Raw genomic sequence first — 6,000 nt, forward strand, 5'->3', positions numbered from 1 at the left:
TACAATATAAAATGCACAGAAATGGCTGTGTCTCTTCACAGTCCCCGTTGTGCCGGGAGGTTATGCTTAGGGGAAGGGTTAGCTAAAAGAGTTAAGGTTAGAGGAAAGGTTAGCCTACAATTCTACTGTAGTTGTAAAGTAGCTAAAAAGTATTAAGTAGTTGAAAAGTTCCTAATTATCTAAAATACTGATGTTGTCCTTGATGAGATTCGAACACGCAACCTTTGGGTTGCTAGATGTTGGCATTATACGCTCGACCAATCACCCTCCTTTCATTTTTGCCTTAAATAACCTTTTGTCTTATGTAACCATACCAAACGTAACATATTCATGGTGCTATACTGACCAGTACCTGATCACTTTACAAATATTTCCATTTCAAACATGGGACATTCTATTTCAATTATTTCTTAGAGTTTTAAAATGTGGCTTATTCTGTTGATAATATTCAATCTGTTTGATAGATGTATTATGTAATAAACATATGTGATAGCATTCATTTTATGACATTTTCCTCCCCCAAAAATGTATTAAGAGTTTTAAAATGCAGCATATTTCTGTTGATAATACTCAACTGATTTATTAGTGACAATTAATGTGATTGATTTAATAGAGATAAACAGGGAATTCATTTCAGGAGTGAAGTAGAAGAGGAGAAGGGGATTGTCTATCAGCAAAAATGTTGATAGCCACGCTAGCTTCGCCCTCGTGTGAATGCTAGCAAGCAAGCAAGCATACTAGGTAGTGCTAGGTATCTATCAACAGCCAATCCAGTAGGGCTGGAAGCTATAGTGAGCTTTGATTGGTTAATAGCGCCGTGATGTCACAGAGTATTGCTCTCCATGGTGCTGACACCTGGTCATATCTCAATCTCCAGTATCTATGCTGCAATAGTCTATGTGCCGGGGGGCTATTGTCAGTCTGTTATGTCTGGTGTAATTCTCCTGTCTTATCTGGTGTCCTGTGTGAATTTAAGTATGCTCCCTCTAATTCCCTCTCCCTCCCCTCCCGGAGGACCTGGGCCCTAGGATCATGCCTCAGGACTACCTGGCCTGATGACTGCTGGCTGTCCCCAGTCCACCTGGTCGTGCTGCTGCTCCAGTTTCAACTGCTTGGCCTGCGGCTAGGGAACCCTGACCTGTTCACCGGATGTGCCACCTTGTCCCGGACCTGCTGTTTTTGACTCTCTCTCTCTACCGCACCTGCTGTCTCGACCTCTGAATGCTCGGCTATGAAAAGCCAACTGACATTTACTCCTGAGGTACTGACCTGTTGCACCCTCTATAACCACAGTGATTATTATTTGACCCTGCTGATCATCTATGAACGTTTGAACATCTTGAAGAACAATCTGGCCTTAAATCGCCATGTACTCTTATAATCTCCACCCAGCACAGCCAGAAGAGGACTGGCCACCCCTCAGAGCCTGGTTCCTCTCTAGGATTTTTCCTAGGTTCCAGCCTTTCTAGGAAGTTTTTCCTAGCCACCGTGCTTCTACATCTGCATTGCTTGCTGTTTGGGGTTTTAGGCTGGGTTTCTGTATAGCATTTTGTGACCTCTGCTGATTTGATTGATTGATTGATTTCCCCTCCTCCACTGGTGGTGGTGCTAGCAGTTTTTCCCTTCCCCCAACTAGCTGCAGTCACACAGATCAACTTCCCCAGCAACACTGGAAGAATGCCCAAAAGCTTCCCTGGCTCAATGTCATGATGTCTTTGCTGCTCGCGCTCATGCGAGTAGTGAATGTCTAACTATCTAAAATGTCCATTAATTATATGAAACATAATCATTCACATTTCCTGTTGCTGCAGAATTGTTTTCCTGCTGTGAGAAGCAGGGTCAAATCAATATACGGCATCTGTAGAGTTAGAATGACAATTCAAACTCTGTCCTGGGTTCTCACTTAGCCCTGGGCTACTCTTTTGAAACTTTATGTGAGCGGGACATAAGTATCATAAACATTAGTAGTATATGACTGACAACACACCGTCCTGTTGACCAAAGAACCAATCTAAATAGATGTGGGGTTATCTCATAGACTGAGGTTAAGGTGCAGAGGGTTGTTCTCTGTGGAGCAGCATTGCCTCTCACTGACCACAGCTGGAAGCCTCAGGCCAGGTTCATGGGAAGGGGTACGCTGGGGCACATGGGAGGTCATGAGGGTCTCAGCCTGCATAATTGTTTCTGTTTCCTTGTACGAGTAGGCTACGACCCACTAATGACGTCCAGAACTTCCCTGTTGAGAAAATAAAAGTGATTTGAATTGGAGCATTTTTAACTCTGGCCTAGCTGTATTTTAGATCTGCTACCTGTAGAATCTCCACAGACTATTATCCAAAATCGATTTGAAATACTTAGAATACCTGTTTGGTCGCACTGACTCGTCTCGCAGATCAAGTTCAAAGCCTACACAGACCTAATCTACTCAAATCCGCTTGCTAAACTAAAATTATTCAATCATGGATTTTACGTCATAATAGACCAAAAGCCCTGTGCACGTTCTCTGTGTTGACGCTAACCAGCTAGCTAGCTAGCCATTGCTACCGTATCTAGAGGCCAAGTGTTTGAAACTTTTGGCAGTAATCTACACTATTGCATCAAACATTCTTAACATTCTTCTATATCTCTCTTGCTACATGGACTGGGAGACAGAATTATCTTTATCAGCTGTCACCAGGTCCGGTTCATTTTAAATCCATGGGGGGGCACAACTAGTATTACTTTGGAGCCATAATAACACAAGGTATATTGGTCCTACTACTGTTCAAAATTGGTCCCACTACTGTGGGAAAACGCATCTGAAATGTAGCCCTCGTTTTATATAATAATACATGAAATATATGCGCCCCCCCTTATACGACATTCAAGTGTATCCGAAATGCAGCCATAGCTGCACTGGAATACCGGTCACACCTGCAACCCACACCAGGCATGGGGGGGGGGGGGGGGGGGGGGGGTATGGGCTTTGAGTGCCCATGTGCCTGTCATCAATTATTTGTATATTTAACAAATCATTTTGACAGTAACACTACGACAAGTAAATGATAAATCTTTTTAAGTTCCACATGTACTAGGAAGCTAAGTATTTCTTTCTAGGGCTTCAAGAATGTGACTGATCAAAGTGCCTCATGCCTTGACAAATAAATCCTTAAACTGATTGAAAGTAAGGGGATGTCGGTGAACAAATGCCGTGGTCGAAGCTACAACGGCGCCAGCGCAATGAGTGGCTTACTCAGGTGTCTAAAAGCGCATATCAGACCAAGAGCCTAATGCTTAGTTCTTAGGTAGTTCTTTTTTCGCTTCTCTGCAGAAGTGACAGTTACAGGGATGGTTAAAAACACAGGAGCTCTGCACAACATCTTTCCATTTTTGTTTCTCTCTTTGATACTCTGATCTTCAATGTGTATTGATTCCTACTAACCAGCTTGGTAAGAGCTAGATTTGTACTAAGCTATGCTGAATGCTGATGATCATTTGTTTTTCCTCTCTTTCAGGTCTCACTGAGACTGGATTCCCCCAAGAGACATGCTATTCAGCTGCCCATGATTGCCTGATCTTAGTGTATGTAGATCCAATTGAAATAGCACCGCTTCTAATAATATGTTTGTAAAGCTAAAAAAAAACTTTAAAAAACATTTAACTCGCCTTTTTTTTCAGGTGCAAAAAACCCTTGTGTCCAGATTCAACAGACACCTCCCTCGGCGAGTCATGTAAAGTCTCTCCCCTTTCTCTCTTGCTCATTCTAGCTGCCGCTCTCACTCAAACGCACACACGTGCACAGTTGCAGAGAAGAAGAAGAGATGTGCCAATTAAACACATTTCTAATGCTGTTTGCTGCAGGAATGATGACAGACAACTTTTGAAAAATCGAATACGTTATTGTCTGTTTCTTGTCTCTTTACACACACTTTAAAGAACAATGTCAACATTTCTCAACTTCATATTCATCACCTCCAGCACCAATGACATCATCGGTGTGCAGCATGTGATTTTAACCAATTATGAGTAGGCATTGCTTACAACTTGTCTATTTATTGTCTACTAATTGGTTGATGATATCAATGGAAACACTTATCTCACATATGTTTATGTTGGGTTGGTGCTGGAGGATATGAATATGTTATTTTTTCTGCATTTCCTTTTCTTTGTTTAACACTGACAAACTGTCCTCTGTCTGGTACATTGTCCTCAGGATTACGGAGAGAATATTACAACATGTATTAGGATTAAGCAAAACTTGACCATTTAGAGATGAGTAAAAAATGGTCATTATCTAACTACTCATTTCAGATTGATGACCAATTAATTAAATTCCATAGGGATCAGGCAGCACATGCAATGTAAGATCTGCAGTTTTGCTGCATTCAAGTACAAATACGTGACAACCACAACACTGTGAGTGCTAAAATGGCAAATACCTTCTCATATCGAAGACAAGATGTCGTTCAGGCCCTTCCTGTGAAGGACTTCAAAGAAAGATGGCCAGCTCTATTTGAGCCCACTCAGGTACAAAATACAGCCAAATGAAAATAGTCAATGTAGGTAAAACATTGATTTAAATATTTTGTTGTCGGACATGCAGAAAATCCTTGAAGTTCTGTACAGGGTATGCACAGTAACACCTTCACAATAGTGTATAGGTTATACTGTATATATTTAGTTGCCAGTAATTAAATGCAATTATGTCACGTTCCTGACCTATTTCTGTTAGTTTGTTGTATGTGTTACTTGGTCAGGACGTGAGTTTGGGTGGGCATTCTATGTTGTCTGTTTCTATGTTGGTTTAGGGTTGCCTGGTATGGCTCTTAATTAGAGGCAGGTGTTTGGCGTTCCTCTAATTGAGAGTCATATTTAGGTAGGTTGTTTCACAGTGTTCGTTGTGGGTGGTTGCCTCCTGTGTCAGTGTTTGTCGCACCATACGGGACTGTTCGGTTTGTTTGTTCATCGTCATTTTATGTGTAGGCTATTTTCGTCATTTTATGTGTAGGCTATTTTCCCTGTTCGTGAGTTCTTCGTGTTTATGTGAGTTCGTCGTCCAGGTCTGTCTACACCGTTTGTTGTTTTGTTAGTTTATAGTCGAGTTCGTGTTTTCGTGTTTTCTTTAAATAAATTATGTGTTCACAATCCGCTGCATTTTGGTTCAATCCCTGCTCCACCGTTACAGAACCACCGTTACAGAACCACCCACCAATCCAGAATCAAGCAGCGGTGTAATTGGAGTAAGGGACAGCGCAAGAAGGAGGAATGGACTTGGGACGATGTATTGGACGGTAAAGGATGCTACACATGGGAGGAGATCCTGGCTGGAAGGGATCGCCTCCCATGGGAACAGCTGGAGGCACTGAGGAGAGCAGAGGCAATCGGAGAAGGGAACCGGCGTTATGAGGGGACGCGTCTAGCACAGAAGCCCGAAAAGCCTGTGAGTACCACCCAAAAATTTCTTGGGGGGGGGGGGAGGCTAAGAGGTAGTGGGCCAAGGGCAGGTAGGAGACCTGCGCCCACTTACCAGGCTAACCGTGGAGAGCGGGAGTACGGGCAGACACCATGTTACGCAGTAGAGCGCATGGTGTCCCCTGTACGTGTGCATAGCCCAGTGCGGGTTATTCCACCTCCCCGCACTGGTAGGGCTAGATTGGGCATTGAGCCAAATGTCATGAAGCCGGCCCTACATATCTGGCCACCAGTACGTCTCCTTGGGCCGGCTTACATGGCACCAGCCTTACGCATGGTGTCCCCGGTTCGCCTACATAGCCCGGTGCGTGTTATTCCACCTCCCCGCACTGGTCAGGCGACTGGGAGCATTCAACCAGGTAAGGTTGGGCAGGCTCGGTGCTCAAGGGAGCCAGTACGCCTGCACGGTCCGGTATTTCCGGCACTACCTCCCCGCCCCAGCCCAGTACCACCAGTGCCTACACCACGCACCAGGCTTCCAGTGCGTTTTCAGAGCCCTGTTCCTCCTCCACGCACTCTCTCTATGGTGTGTGTCTCCAGCCAGTGCCT

This window comes from Salvelinus fontinalis, chromosome 4, assembly GCF_029448725.1.
Source record: "Salvelinus fontinalis isolate EN_2023a chromosome 4, ASM2944872v1, whole genome shotgun sequence".
Lineage (NCBI taxonomy): Eukaryota > Metazoa > Chordata > Actinopteri > Salmoniformes > Salmonidae > Salvelinus > Salvelinus fontinalis.